General features: G+C 49.6%; 1 protein-coding gene across 1 annotated transcript in view; it reads left to right on the plus strand.

Moving 5' to 3' along the window:
- The window catches only part of gfm2 (GTP dependent ribosome recycling factor mitochondrial 2), a 33,260-nt gene that overhangs the window by 11,796 nt on the left and 6,988 nt on the right, over positions 1-14,476 (plus strand). The window lies entirely within an intron of this gene.

A 14,476-nucleotide genomic window follows, 5' to 3' on the forward strand; every position in this document is an offset into this window, starting at 1 on the left:
AAACAGGCAGGTTGGTGACCTAAAGCAGTGTTTCTAGAGCCTCCCACCATGGCCAAACAGGCAGGTTAGTGACCTAAAGCAGTGTTTCTAGAGCCTCCCACCATGGCCAAACAGGCAGGTTGGTGACCTAAAGCAGTGTTTCTAGAGCCTCCCACCATGGCCAAACAGGCAGGTTGGTGACCTAAAGCACAGGCAGGTTAGTGACCTAAAGCAGTGTTTCTAGAGCCTCCCACCATGGCCAAACAGGCAGGTTAGTGACCTAAAGCAGTGTTTCTAGAGCCTCCCACCATGGCCAAACAGGCAGGTTAGTGACCTAAAGCAGTGTTTCTAGAGCCTCCCACCATGGCCAAACAGGCAGGTTAGTGACCTAAAGCAGTGTTTCTAGAGCCTCCCACCATGGCCAAACAGGCAGGTTAGTGACCTAAAGCAGTGTTTCTAGAGCCTCCCACCATGGCCAAACAGGCAGGTTAGTGACCTAAAGCAGTGTTTCTAGAGCCTCCCACCATGGCCAAACAGGCAGGTTAGTGACCTAAAGCAGTGTTTCTAGAGCCTCCCACCATGGCCAAACAGGCAGGTTAGTGACCTAAAGCAGTGTTTCTAGAGCCTCCCACCATGGCCAAACAGGCAGGTTGGTGACCTAAAGCAGTGTTTCTATAGCCTCCCACCATGGCCAAACAGGCAGGTTAGTGACCTAAAGCAGTGTTTCTAGAGCCTCCCACCATGGCCAAACAGGCAGGTTGGTGACCTAAAGCAGTGTTTCTAGAGCCTCCCACCATGGCCAAACAGGCAGGTTGGTGACCTAAAGCAGTGTTTCTATAGCCTCCCACCATGGCCAAACAGGCAGGTTAGTGACCTAAAGCAGTGTTTCTATAGCCTCCCACCATGGCCAAACAGGCAGGTTAGTGACCTAAAGCAGTGTTTCTAGAGCCTCCCACCATGGCCAAACAGGCAGGTTAGTGACCTAAAGCAGTGTTTCTAGAGCCTCCCACCATGGCCAAACAGGCAGGTTGGTGACCTAAAGCAGTGTTTCTATAGCCTCCCACCATGGCCAAACAGGCAGGTTAGTGACCTAAAGCAGTGTTTCTAGAGCCTCCCACCATGGCCAAACAGGCAGGTTGGTGACCTAAAGCAGTGTTTCTAGAGCCTCCCACCATGGCCAAACAGGCAGGTTGGTGACCTAAAGCAGTGTTTCTAGAGCCTCCCACCATGGCCAAACAGGCAGGTTGGTGACCTAAAGCAGTGTTTCTAGAGCCTCCCACCATGGCCAAACAGGCAGGTTGGTGACCTAAAGCAGTGTTTCTAGAGCCTCCCACCATGGCCAAACAGGCAGGTTGGTGACCTAAAGCAGTGTTTCTAGAGCCTCCCACCATGGCCAAACAGGCAGGTTGGTGACCTAAAGCAGTGTTTCTAGAGCCTCCCACCATGGCCAAACAGGCAGGTTGGTGACCTAAAGCAGTGTTTCTAGAGCCTCCCACCATGGCCAAACAGGCAGGTTGGTGACCTAAAGCAGTGTTTCTAGAGCCTCCCACCATGGCCAAACAGGCAGGTTGGTGACCTAAAGCAGTGTTTCTAGAGCCTCCCACCATGGCCAAACAGGCAGGTTGGTGACCTAAAGCAGTGTTTCTAGAGCCTCCCACCATGGCCAAACAGGCAGGTTGGTGACCTAAAGCAGTGTTTCTAGAGCCTCCCACCATGGCCAAACAGGCAGGTTAGTGACCTAAAGCAGTGTTTCTAGAGCCTCCCACCATGGCCAAACAGGCAGGTTGGTGACCTAAAGCAGTGTTTCTAGAGCCTCCCACCATGGCCAAACAGGCAGGTTAGTGACCTAAAGCAGTGTTTCTAGAGCCTCCCACCATGGCCAAACAGGCAGGTTGGTGACCTAAAGCAGTGTTTCTAGAGCCTCCCACCATGGCCAAACAGGCAGGTTGGTGACCTAAAGCAGTGTTTCTAGAGCCTCCCACCATGGCCAAACAGGCAGGTTGGTGACCTAAAGCAGTGTTTCTAGAGCCTCCCACCATGGCCAAACAGGCAGGTTAGTGACCTAAAGCAGTGTTTCTAGAGCCTCCCACCATGGCCAAACAGGCAGGTTGGTGACCTAAAGCAGTGTTTCTAGAGCCTCCCACCATGGCCAAACAGGCAGGTTGGTGACCTAAAGCAGTGTTTCTAGAGCCTCCCACCATGGCCAAACAGGCAGGTTAGTGACCTAAAGCAGTGTTTCTAGAGCCTCCCACCATGGCCAAACAGGCAGGTTAGTGACCTAAAGCAGTGTTTCTAGAGCCTCCCACCATGGCCAAACAGGCAGGTTAGTGACCTAAAGCAGTGTTTCTAGAGCCTCCCACCATGGCCAAACAGGCAGGTTAGTGACCTAAAGCAGTGTTTCTAGAGCCTCCCACCATGGCCAAACAGGCAGGTTAGTGACCTAAAGCAGTGTTTCTATAGCCTCCCACCATGGCCAAACAGGCAGGTTAGTGACCTAAAGCAGTGTTTCTATAGCCTCCCACCATGGCCAAACAGGCAGGTTGGTGACCTAAAGCAGTGTTTCTATAGCCTCCCACCATGGCCAAACAGGCAGGTTGGTGACCTAAAGCAGTGTTTCTATAGCCTCCCACCATGGCCAAACAGGCAGGTTGGTGACCTAAAGCAGTGTTTCTATAGCCTCCCACCATGGCCAAACAGGCAGGTTAGTGACCTAAAGCAGTGTTTCTATAGCCTCCCACCATGGCCAAACAGGCAGGTTAGTGACCTAAAGCAGTGTTTCTATAGCCTCCCACCATGGCCAAACAGGCAGGTTAGTGACCTAAAGCAGTGTTTCTATAGCCTCCCACCATGGCCAAACAGGCAGGTTGGTGACCTAAAGCAGTGTTTCTAGAGCCTCCCACCATGGCCAAACAGGCAGGTTGGTGACCTAAAGCAGTGTTTCTAGAGCCTCCCACCATGGCCAAACAGGCAGGTTGGTGACCTAAAGCAGTGTTTCTAGAGCCTCCCACCATGGCCAAACAGGCAGGTTAGTGACCTAAAGCAGTGTTTCTAGAGCCTCCCACCATGGCCAAACAGGCAGGTTAGTGACCTAAAGCAGTGTTTCTAGAGCCTCCCACCATGGCCAAACAGGCAGGTTAGTGACCTAAAGCAGTGTTTCTAGAGCCTCCCACCATGGCCAAACAGGCAGGTTGGTGACCTAAAGCAGTGTTTCTAGAGCCTCCCACCATGGCCAAACAGGCAGGTTGGTGACCTAAAGCAGTGTTTCTATAGCCTCCCACCATGGCCAAACAGGCAGGTTAGTGACCTAAAGCAGTGTTTCTATAGCCTCCCACCATGGCCAAACAGGCAGGTTAGTGACCTAAAGCAGTGTTTCTAGAGCCTCCCACCATGGCCAAACAGGCAGGTTAGTGACCTAAAGCAGTGTTTCTAGAGCCTCCCACCATGGCCAAACAGGCAGGTTGGTGACCTAAAGCAGTGTTTCTAGAGCCTCCCACCATGGCCAAACAGGCAGGTTGGTGACCTAAAGCAGTGTTTCTAGAGCCTCCCACCATGGCCAAACAGGCAGGTTAGTGACCTAAAGCAGTGTTTCTAGAGCCTCCCACCATGGCCAAACAGGCAGGTTAGTGACCTAAAGCAGTGTTTCTAGAGCCTCCCACCATGGCCAAACAGGCAGGTTAGTGACCTAAAGCAGTGTTTCTAGAGCCTCCCACCATGGCCAAACAGGCAGGTTAGTGACCTAAAGCAGTGTTTCTAGAGCCTCCCACCATGGCCAAACAGGCAGGTTAGTGACCTAAAGCAGTGTTTCTAGAGCCTCCCACCATGGCCAAACAGGCAGGTTAGTGACCTAAAGCAGTGTTTCTAGAGCCTCCCACCATGGCCAAACAGGCAGGTTGGTGACCTAAAGCAGTGTTTCTAGAGCCTCCCACCATGGCCAAACAGGCAGGTTGGTGACCTAAAGCAGTGTTTCTAGAGCCTCCCACCATGGCCAAACAGGCAGGTTAGTGACCTAAAGCAGTGTTTCTAGAGCCTCCCACCATGGCCAAACAGGCAGGTTAGTGACCTAAAGCAGTGTTTCTAGAGCCTCCCACCATGGCCAAACAGGCAGGTTGGTGACCTAAAGCAGTGTTTCTAGAGCCTCCCACCATGGCCAAACAGGCAGGTTAGTGACCTAAAGCAGTGTTTCTAGAGCCTCCCACCATGGCCAAACAGGCAGGTTAGTGACCTAAAGCAGTGTTTCTAGAGCCTCCCACCATGGCCAAACAGGCAGGTTGGTGACCTAAAGCAGTGTTTCTAGAGCCTCCCACCATGGCCAAACAGGCAGGTTAGTGACCTAAAGCAGTGTTTCTAGAGCCTCCCACCATGGCCAAACAGGCAGGTTAGTGACCTAAAGCAGTGTTTCTAGAGCCTCCCACCATGGCCAAACAGGCAGGTTGGTGACCTAAAGCAGTGTTTCTATAGCCTCCCACCATGGCCAAACAGGCAGGTTAGTGACCTAAAGCAGTGTTTCTAGAGCCTCCCACCATGGCCAAACAGGCAGGTTGGTGACCTAAAGCAGTGTTTCTAGAGCCTCCCACCATGGCCAAACAGGCAGGTTGGTGACCTAAAGCAGTGTTTCTAGAGCCTCCCACCATGGCCAAACAGGCAGGTTAGTGACCTAAAGCAGTGTTTCTAGAGCCTCCCACCATGGCCAAACAGGCAGGTTGGTGACCTAAAGCAGTGTTTCTAGAGCCTCCCACCATGGCCAAACAGGCAGGTTGGTGACCTAAAGCAGTGTTTCTAGAGCCTCCCACCATGGCCAAACAGGCAGGTTGGTGACCTAAAGCAGTGTTTCTAGAGCCTCCCACCATGGCCAAACAGGCAGGTTGGTGACCTAAAGCAGTGTTTCTAGAGCCTCCCACCATGGCCAAACAGGCAGGTTGGTGACCTAAAGCAGTGTTTCTAGAGCCTCCCACCATGGCCAAACAGGCAGGTTGGTGACCTAAAGCAGTGTTTCTAGAGCCTCCCACCATGGCCAAACAGGCAGGTTGGTGACCTAAAGCAGTGTTTCTAGAGCCTCCCACCATGGCCAAACAGGCAGGTTGGTGACCTAAAGCAGTGTTTCTAGAGCCTCCCACCATGGCCAAACAGGCAGGTTGGTGACCTAAAGCAGTGTTTCTAGAGCCTCCCACCATGGCCAAACAGGCAGGTTGGTGACCTAAAGCAGTGTTTCTAGAGCCTCCCACCATGGCCAAACAGGCAGGTTGGTGACCTAAAGCAGTGTTTCTAGAGCCTCCCACCATGGCCAAACAGGCAGGTTGGTGACCTAAAGCAGTGTTTCTAGAGCCTCCCACCATGGCCAAACAGGCAGGTTAGTGACCTAAAGCAGTGTTTCTAGAGCCTCCCACCATGGCCAAACAGGCAGGTTGGTGACCTAAAGCAGTGTTTCTAGAGCCTCCCACCATGGCCAAACAGGCAGGTTAGTGACCTAAAGCAGTGTTTCTAGAGCCTCCCACCATGGCCAAACAGGCAGGTTGGTGACCTAAAGCAGTGTTTCTAGAGCCTCCCACCATGGCCAAACAGGCAGGTTGGTGACCTAAAGCAGTGTTTCTAGAGCCTCCCACCATGGCCAAACAGGCAGGTTGGTGACCTAAAGCAGTGTTTCTAGAGCCTCCCACCATGGCCAAACAGGCAGGTTGGTGACCTAAAGCAGTGTTTCTAGAGCCTCCCACCATGGCCAAACAGGCAGGTTGGTGACCTAAAGCAGTGTTTCTAGAGCCTCCCACCATGGCCAAACAGGCAGGTTGGTGACCTAAAGCAGTGTTTCTAGAGCCTCCCACCATGGCCAAACAGGCAGGTTGGTGACCTAAAGCAGTGTTTCTAGAGCCTCCCACCATGGCCAAACAGGCAGGTTAGTGACCTAAAGCAGTGTTTCTAGAGCCTCCCACCATGTTCAAACAGGCAGGTTAGTGACCTAAAGCAGTGTTTCTAGAGCCTCCCACCATGGCCAAACAGGCAGGTTAGTGACCTAAAGCAGTGTTTCTATAGCCTCCCACCATGGCCAAACAGGCAGGTTAGTGACCTAAAGCAGTGTTTCTATAGCCTCCCACCATGGCCAAACAGGCAGGTTAGTGACCTAAAGCAGTGTTTCTATAGCCTCCCACCATGGCCAAACAGGCAGGTTAGTGACCTAAAGCAGTGTTTCTATAGCCTCCCACCATGGCCAAACAGGCAGGTTAGTGACCTAAAGCAGTGTTTCTATAGCCTCCCACCATGGCCAAACAGGCAGGTTGGTGACCTAAAGCAGTGTTTCTATAGCCTCCCACCATGGCCAAACAGGCAGGTTGGTGACCTAAAGCAGTGTTTCTATAGCCTCCCACCATGGCCAAACAGGCAGGTTAGTGACCTAAAGCAGTGTTTCTATAGCCTCCCACCATGGCCAAACAGGCAGGTTAGTGACCTAAAGCAGTGTTTCTATAGCCTCCCACCATGGCCAAACAGGCAGGTTAGTGACCTAAAGCAGTGTTTCTATAGCCTCCCACCATGGCCAAACAGGCAGGTTGGTGACCTAAAGCAGTGTTTCTAGAGCCTCCCACCATGGCCAAACAGGCAGGTTAGTGACCTAAAGCAGTGTTTCTAGAGCCTCCCACCATGGCCAAACAGGCAGGTTGGTGACCTAAAGCAGTGTTTCTAGAGCCTCCCACCATGGCCAAACAGGCAGGTTAGTGACCTAAAGCAGTGTTTCTAGAGCCTCCCACCATGGCCAAACAGGCAGGTTAGTGACCTAAAGCAGTGTTTCTAGAGCCTCCCACCATGGCCAAACAGGCAGGTTAGTGACCTAAAGCAGTGTTTCTAGAGCCTCCCACCATGGCCAAACAGGCAGGTTGGTGACCTAAAGCAGTGTTTCTAGAGCCTCCCACCATGGCCAAACAGGCAGGTTGGTGACCTAAAGCAGTGTTTCTATAGCCTCCCACCATGGCCAAACAGGCAGGTTAGTGACCTAAAGCAGTGTTTCTATAGCCTCCCACCATGGCCAAACAGGCAGGTTAGTGACCTAAAGCAGTGTTTCTATAGCCTCCCACCATGGCCAAACAGGCAGGTTAGTGACCTAAAGCAGTGTTTCTATAGCCTCCCACCATGGCCAAACAGGCAGGTTAGTGACCTAAAGCAGTGTTTCTAGAGCCTCCCACCATGGCCAAACAGGCAGGTTGGTGACCTAAAGCAGTGTTTCTAGAGCCTCCCACCATGGCCAAACAGGCAGGTTGGTGACCTAAAGCAGTGTTTCTAGAGCCTCCCACCATGGCCAAACAGGCAGGTTAGTGACCTAAAGCAGTGTTTCTAGAGCCTCCCACCATGGCCAAACAGGCAGGTTAGTGACCTAAAGCAGTGTTTCTAGAGCCTCCCACCATGGCCAAACAGGCAGGTTAGTGACCTAAAGCAGTGTTTCTAGAGCCTCCCACCATGGCCAAACAGGCAGGTTAGTGACCTAAAGCAGTGTTTCTATAGCCTCCCACCATGGCCAAACAGGCAGGTTAGTGACCTAAAGCAGTGTTTCTATAGCCTCCCACCATGGCCAAACAGGCAGGTTAGTGACCTAAAGCAGTGTTTCTATAGCCTCCCACCATGGCCAAACAGGCAGGTTGGTGACCTAAAGCAGTGTTTCTAGAGCCTCCCACCATGGCCAAACAGGCAGGTTGGTGACCTAAAGCAGTGTTTCTAGAGCCTCCCACCATGGCCAAACAGGCAGGTTGGTGACCTAAAGCAGTGTTTCTAGAGCCTCCCACCATGGCCAAACAGGCAGGTTAGTGACCTAAAGCAGTGTTTCTAGAGCCTCCCACCATGGCCAAACAGGCAGGTTAGTGACCTAAAGCAGTGTTTCTAGAGCCTCCCACCATGGCCAAACAGGCAGGTTGGTGACCTAAAGCAGTGTTTCTAGAGCCTCCCACCATGGCCAAACAGGCAGGTTAGTGACCTAAAGCAGTGTTTCTAGAGCCTCCCACCATGGCCAAACAGGCAGGTTGGTGACCTAAAGCAGTGTTTCTAGAGCCTCCCACCATGGCCAAACAGGCAGGTTGGTGACCTAAAGCAGTGTTTCTAGAGCCTCCCACCATGGCCAAACAGGCAGGTTGGTGACCTAAAGCAGTGTTTCTAGAGCCTCCCACCATGGCCAAACAGGCAGGTTAGTGACCTAAAGCAGTGTTTCTATAGCCTCCCACCATGGCCAAACAGGCAGGTTAGTGACCTAAAGCAGTGTTTCTAGAGCCTCCCACCATGGCCAAACAGGCAGGTTGGTGACCTAAAGCAGTGTTTCTAGAGCCTCCCACCATGGCCAAACAGGCAGGTTGGTGACCTAAAGCAGTGTTTCTAGAGCCTCCCACCATGGCCAAACAGGCAGGTTGGTGACCTAAAGCAGTGTTTCTAGAGCCTCCCACCATGGCCAAACAGGCAGGTTAGTGACCTAAAGCAGTGTTTCTAGAGCCTCCCACCATGGCCAAACAGGCAGGTTAGTGACCTAAAGCAGTGTTTCTAGAGCCTCCCACCATGGCCAAACAGGCAGGTTAGTGACCTAAAGCAGTGTTTCTAGAGCCTCCCACCATGGCCAAACAGGCAGGTTAGTGACCTAAAGCAGTGTTTCTAGAGCCTCCCACCATGGCCAAACAGGCAGGTTAGTGACCTAAAGCAGTGTTTCTAGAGCCTCCCACCATGGCCAAACAGGCAGGTTGGTGACCTAAAGCAGTGTTTCTAGAGCCTCCCACCATGGCCAAACAGGCAGGTTGGTGACCTAAAGCAGTGTTTCTAGAGCCTCCCACCATGGCCAAACAGGCAGGTTGGTGACCTAAAGCAGTGTTTCTAGAGCCTCCCACCATGGCCAAACAGGCAGGTTAGTGACCTAAAGCAGTGTTTCTAGAGCCTCCCACCATGGCCAAACAGGCAGGTTAGTGACCTAAAGCAGTGTTTCTATAGCCTCCCACCATGGCCAAACAGGCAGGTTAGTGACCTAAAGCAGTGTTTCTATAGCCTCCCACCATGGCCAAACAGGCAGGTTAGTGACCTAAAGCAGTGTTTCTAGAGCCTCCCACCATGGCCAAACAGGCAGGTTAGTGACCTAAAGCAGTGTTTCTCAACCTTTTTTTCTGCATGGGCACGCTTTTCATGTCCCAAGATTCTAAGAATCCATGGGCACACCTAGCCTGATTTCAGACTCTGCGCAAGCAGTCCACTCAGAGAGTGGGCGGGTCTATTGGCTGGAGCCAGGCAAGGGCACACCAACATAATACAGGGGTGTAAATCTCGTCACTGTCGGGAAGAAACCTTGTATCTCCAAGTTTCAAATTTGTAAGTTTCTTCGCAAAGTAAATCCCTGCTTCATCATACGAGGCTGTCGCACAACAGTATTGAAAACGGCAGATCTACAAGCACACAACGCCTCGCACCGAGTGCCGCGCTGCGAGCTTGTAGATCTGCTATTTTTAAAAAATCTTGAAAATTTGAATTTTGACCTGATTTGATAAGTTTCTTTTGAACCCTTCTAAGATTTTTTGAAAAACCTATGTTTCTATGTCAGCAATCTGGCCAGCCATCGTCAAAGAAAAGGTCCTTTTCACTTAAATGGAGCTCAGTTAGTCTGTTCTTGAGAGACTACTATGTCAGTGGTTCTCAAACCTTTTCATGTGAAGGACCCCCAAAATGATATGTATTTGGCCACAGACCCATCTCAAAATATGTTGTTCCAGGGACCACCCAGAAGCAAACTTTGAGTTACAAACGTTCGATTTGAAAATACATAGATTTACACACATTTTCACGACTTTTTCAAAAATAGCAGATCTACAAGCTCGCAGCGCGGCTGTGAGCTTGTATATCTGCTATTTTTCACTGGTTAAAGCATTCAATAATTCTAGGCCTAAATTACAGGAATGGGGCCCTTATGAGGGAATCGCCAAGGAACAGGAATCGTTAAAATCCTAGAGCAGGGGTCTTCAACAGGGGGTCCGGGACCCCTAAGGGGTCCTCATTTACTACAGGGGGTCCTCCAAATCTTTGAGTGAGAGAAAAAAACAATTCTCCTTTTTTATACTAACCACTTAAACCCTAGCATCTATATTCTGAGAACTTTAGCCAAAAATAGCAGATCTACAAGCTCACAACGCCTCGTGCTGCGAGGCGTTGTGAGCTTGTAGATCGGCTATTTTCAGGAAAGAAGTTTGGTGTAGAGGGGGAAAAAGTGTGAAGAGTGAAAGGTCAAGTTTATAAAGTACAGACTCGGAGGACAACCAGAAGCAGGTGGGACGCGAAGATTCGAGGGACGTCCGAGCTGCTGAGCAACACCAACACAGTATCATGGAGCAGTGCCAGGCGCTAGTGGACGGCATTAGGGATCGACCGATTATCGAAACGGGCGATAATCGAAGTCGATATTCATAACATTTATTAATATCGCAAAATATCGATATCGAAAAAAAAAGTTGGAAAAAAAATCGATATATATTTATTTATTTTTTGCATCTTGGTTACTGATTTTCTCTAGACATTTAGGATGGGAAAAATATATGCATTAATTAACCACTATTTCAAATTGGGGGATACATTTTTTTCTTTTATTCTTTTTTACTTAAAATGCATATTGGTTCATAATATCGGTTATCGGCCTCTTTGATCACGACTTATCGATATCGAAATCGAACATGAAAATCCCATATCGGTCGACCCCTAGACGGCATCTTCAGCAACATCGCCCAGCCCGAGTGCCAGGCCATCGAAGAGAGGCTGCAGGCAGCCGGGATCACAGAGGACAACGTCCTGTCCTTCCTGGTAGAGAGGCTGCAGGCAGCCTGGGATCACGGAGGACAACGTCCTGTCCTTCAGGCCATCGAAGAGAGGCTGCAGGCAGCCGGGATCACAGAGGACAACGTCCTGTCCTTCCTGGAGCTGGTGGAGCAGAAGACCAGCGACCTGCTGGTCTGGCAGGACCTCCTTCAAGCAGGGGCGTCACAAGGGGTAGGAAAGTGGGACTGAGTTACTAGGGCCCAAGGTGGAGGGGCCCTAGTAACTTTAGCTATTGAAAAATAGCAGATATACAAGCTCACAGCGCGGCACCGAGTGCCGCGCTGCAAGCTTGTAGATCTGCTATTTTTGAAAAGTCGTGAAAATGTGCGCAAATCTTTGAATATATGTATTTTTTTGTGAACATTTGTAACAAAAATGTTGCTTCTGGGGGGTCCCTGGAACTAAATATTCTGAGATGGGGGGGTCCTTCACATGAAAAGGTTTGAGCATCACTGACATGGAAACATAGGTTTCTTGGAACACATTTTCACGATTTTTCAAAAATAGTAGATCTACAAGCTCGCAGCGCGGCACTCGGTGCCGCGCTGTGAGCTTGTATATCTGCTGTTTTTCAATAGTTAACATTCATGGGGGGCCCGCAGTGAATCCTTGTACCCAGGGCCCAGAATTTGGTGTGACGCCCCTGCCTTCAAGCCTCAGGTCAAGGACACCGAGGACGAGGCCGAGTTCACGGACGCTTGCGAACTGGAACGACTTGGAGAAGGTTTGAGACGATGCAGAAGAATAGATGAAGCAGCAGGTTCTTGACCTCTAGATCAGGCCCCCCACACCGGAAATCTGGAAAGTGTTGGGGGTGGGTGGGTCACATGGGTGGTCCACGTGCATTTCTATTTATTTTTATGCTGATAAAAAATCTGGTGCTGATGAAATCAACACTAGGACCAAAAACGAAACAATTTTTTTAGCCACTTTCTTTTTCCTTTTTTATCGTTTTTGTTGGTGTTGTTGTTGTCAGTCATGGCTGCCAGTTCCCACCTGATGTCATGCGGTAATTCCGACCACTCCACACCGCACTGAATAACTGCTAGCTTGCATAACGTCTTCAGGCTTGGACTCAAGTCCAAGATGTATACGTCATCGGGCACGATGTCATTGAATGTGTTCATTCCTCTATGGATATCCATAGAGATACATCCACCACCAAAGACGACGAGACGATCTCCCACCAAGCCACAGCACATCTGAGTTATCTGAAACGGGCCTTTACCTTTGGGCTCAACCTTCTTCCAGGAGAAGGTCTCTGGATTGAATTTCCAGAGGTCATTGTAAGCGCCCCTCTTATCGTTCTCTGTTAGGCCTACTTTACCAAATATGTACAGCTCACCGTTGTAGGCGAAGACTCCATGATGTCCGCTGTGCAGCTGTGCAGAAGGTGTGCTCAGCCAGCAGTTGGTCTCTGTGTCAAACACTCTGATTTCGTTTGTTCCAATGATTCCCCCAAATACAAACATCTTTGTTCCGATGATGGTGGCAGAGTGATGGCATATGAGAGATGGTGGTTCGCCTCTGGTGTTAATTAAGGCCCAGACCATTGTGGTGGTGTCCAACTTGTAGATGTCATTATAAGTGGCATTATTCAAGAATCTGGTTCTAATCGACCAGTCAACGAACATTCCTCCACAGACATACATGGCCTTCCTCAAGACACAGGCCGCATGATGATCCCTCACTTTGGGAACAGCACCAGATACCCTGGGCGTGAACCATCTGTGGGTCTCCACCTCTAATCCATAAAGCACATCGCGGTAAGAACTTCCCCCCCAGACATCGCGGTAAGAACTTCCCCCCCAGAGGTAGACAACATCCTCTATCAGCACAGCTGTGTGGTTGCTGCAAGGGGGTGGCACCTCGGGGGGACATTCTCCTCTTCCGTTTGTCACTGGGGGCAATGTGGTCCATGTCAAAGACACTGTGTTGAAGATGTTGACGTCAATCTGAGTTTGATAGCGGGCATCTCCGAATAGATACAGCCTGTGGTCCACTGCGACAGTAACGTAACTTGTTCGGCATCCTCGAGGTGCTCCGCGCGTACGTGTCGCCCAGCGTAACATTTCTCACACCGTAGATCAAGATGGATTCCGTTCCAGTGGCACAAAAGTCACTGAAGGACTGGCCAATAATCCACAAAGCAGATCTCTCGCACTTCACTGCAGACTATCTGCTCAGCAGCGTTGTTGACAAATAATCTTCAGGGAAAGTCTCAGCAAAGTAATAGTTGCTAAATGCCTTTTTGATTGATTCACAATTCCTTAAAATAATTTCTATAGGTTTGTGCCCGCTTCTCCCATTTTATAGTAGATATTATGACGTCAGGTGAAACTTGACCAGTCATGGAAATTGGCCCATTTATAGTCTGGTTGGCCAAAATGTCATGTGAAGTTCACCAATCCACCAGTCCTCAAGCTTATCAGATATTTGCCCATTTATGCCCATCTGATTGGCTACAGGCATAGCAGACCCTCTCGTGGCCCTTATATATGCCTCGATATTATGACGTCATCCTTTGCCCCTTTCTGATTGGCTATGGGCAATCGGGCATACATGGCCCGTGGCCTGTGATTGGCTACTGGCACAAACAGACACACACACGTACACAGACACATACATGTAGATTTGACAAATGTATAGATTGATAACATCATAACATAAATAGCACCGCTCACTTCACACTAGGTCTGGTGTGATTTTTTCTTTAAACAAAGCTCAGGGACCCACAAGCCCAAAAGCTCAAGGAATAAGGTGATACCTGTGATGTCTTGCCGCACTTTTGAGCAGTGCAAACCGCTCCTATACGTGGCTGTGTGTGTGTCCGTAGCCTTTTTCCTCAGCGTTTTGCCATAGTAAAATGTGTGTGCGTAACATCCTGATTGTCTAGTGATGTCATATGTCGTATGTCTGTAGCCTTTTTCCTCAGCGTTTTGCCATAGCAAAATGTGTGTGTGTAGCATAGCCTGTACATCCTAGACCTAAATCCTAGTCTGAAGATGTTATGCAAGCACGACCACCGCTCACTTCACATTGGGTGTGATTTTTTATTTCTGTTTTATCTATTAGTTTGGTCATTAAGGTCCACAGAATGACAGGCCTGCTCTGCCGGAAACATCGCGAAAAAAAGTTATGGCCATTTGTATATTCACTGTCCCATCAACTTCACAATACAGGAAAAGAATACAAAAAATAAATGTGCTTTAACTAGCATGTGAGGGGTCAAAGCAGGGGTTCTTCATGATTTTGAATCCATTGCAAGCATTTGTTTTGCATGAAAAACATTCCTAGGGCAAAATATCTGCCCCCCAAAACTGTGAAAAGTGAAGATGTTTTTCGATGACTCATCACTTTTTACAATGTTGGGGGGGCCATAATTTAGCCCAAAGAATGTTTTTCATGCAATACAAATGCTTGCAATGGATTCAGAATCATGAAGAACCCCTAGTTTGACCCCTCACATGCTACTTAAAGCACATTTCTTTTTTGTATTATTTTCCTGTATAGTGAAGTTGATGGGACAGTGAATATACAAATGGCAATAACCTTTTATTCGCGATGTTTCCAGCAGAGCAGGCCTCTCATTCTGTGGACCTTAATGACCAAACTAATAGATAAAACAGAAATAAAAAGTACGGCAGAACATCACAGGTCCTCTCTCATTATCAGGGACTGGGTCCCTGACTAT

This window comes from Nannobrachium achirus, assembly GCF_963921795.1.
Source record: "Nannobrachium achirus genome assembly, chromosome: 15".
Taxonomy (NCBI): domain Eukaryota; kingdom Metazoa; phylum Chordata; class Actinopteri; order Myctophiformes; family Myctophidae; genus Nannobrachium; species Nannobrachium achirus.